The sequence below is a fragment of the Carlito syrichta genome, unplaced genomic scaffold (assembly GCF_000164805.1).
Source record: "Carlito syrichta isolate Samal-C Ts95f unplaced genomic scaffold, Tarsius_syrichta-2.0.1 Scaffold117897, whole genome shotgun sequence".
Taxonomy (NCBI): Eukaryota; Metazoa; Chordata; class Mammalia; order Primates; family Tarsiidae; genus Carlito; species Carlito syrichta.
The window spans coordinates 408118-409239 of NW_007061993.1; the positions used below are offsets into that span (position 1 = coordinate 408118).

General features: G+C 56.9%; 1 protein-coding gene across 1 annotated transcript in view; it reads right to left on the reverse strand.

Annotated features, from left to right (window-relative positions):
- The window catches only part of ARFGAP1 (ADP ribosylation factor GTPase activating protein 1), a 19214-nt gene extending 18836 nt beyond the window's left edge, over positions 1 to 378 (reverse strand). The window contains exon 1 of the mRNA XM_021707094.1: positions 370 to 378. The gene's annotated coding sequence lies outside the window, so the exon portion shown is untranslated. The remainder of the gene's footprint in view (positions 1 to 369) is intronic.
- Positions 379 to 1122: the final 744 nt, after the last annotated feature.

Consider the following 1122-nt stretch of genomic DNA (forward strand, 5'->3'; position numbering starts at 1 on the left):
GAGCCCGGAAGCGCGCGACGGCGCTATCGCCATGGAGACGCGCCCCGAGCGGTACCAGCCTAGTCCGCCGAACCTGCCAGTCGTCCAAGCGCTGCGGGTCAGCGGGACGCGGCCCCGAATGTTGTGGGGGTCACGGGGGCCGCAGCCTCTAAGGGGCGGGCAGGAGAGGCGTCCGTGTGTACGGGGGACTCGGTGACTCCGTAGAATTGAGTTGTGGTCGCTCCGAAAGGCAGGTCCACGGGACCAGTAGGGGAGAGGGGCCTCCGTGTGATCGACGGGGGGCGAGCGTGGGCTCCGGGGGAAGGGCAGGGTGAGAGGAGACTTTGGGTGACCGGCGAGGGGCGGGTGTGGTCTCCAGGTAACCGGCACGAGGAGCGGGAAGGGGCTCTGGGTGACCGGCAGGGTTGAGGGGAGTGAGAGGGCTCTGGGTGACCCGCGGGGGTGGAGGGGGCGTCCTGGGCCTCGTGCTCCCCCCTGGGTCTGAGTTTGTCTTGGCACTGAGGGAGGCACGGGCCCTCGTGGCAGGGAAGCAGTGTCGCGCTGCGGTCTCCATTCTCGCCATCGGGAGGGTCACAGTTGGTGTGAATAGCAGAACCAAGTATGTGCATATCTGGGAGGTTAATTGCAAGTGATCTTTGGTTTGCTTCCCCTCCTGCTTTTCTAGGCCTTCTGCGCATTCCTCGCTGATCTCTGTGACTTCTGCACATGTTTATTGGGATATAATCTACAGGCAGTAGAATGCACAGTCACTGGTTACACCCAGGCAGCCAACCTACCTTGCTCTGTAATAGAACATCCCATAGGACGCAATCACCTGATTCCCATCTATTGATCTTAGTTTTATCTGGTCTAGAATTTCATGTAACTAGAATCATGGAAAATAAGCTGTTTCCTGATAACTTCGCCTACATGACACAGAGTCTTGGACAGTCATCCTTGTTGTGGACACATAACTGTTTCCTTTGTACTGCCGCAGTGTCCACCAGGGAATGTGCCACATTTGCTTATCCATTCTCAAGTTGGACACCAGGGTCCTTTCTAAGTTTTGACTGTCATGAATAAAGCTGCCTTGAAATCCATGTACAAGTCTCTTTGTGGGCATGTTCTCTGTTTCTCTTGGAT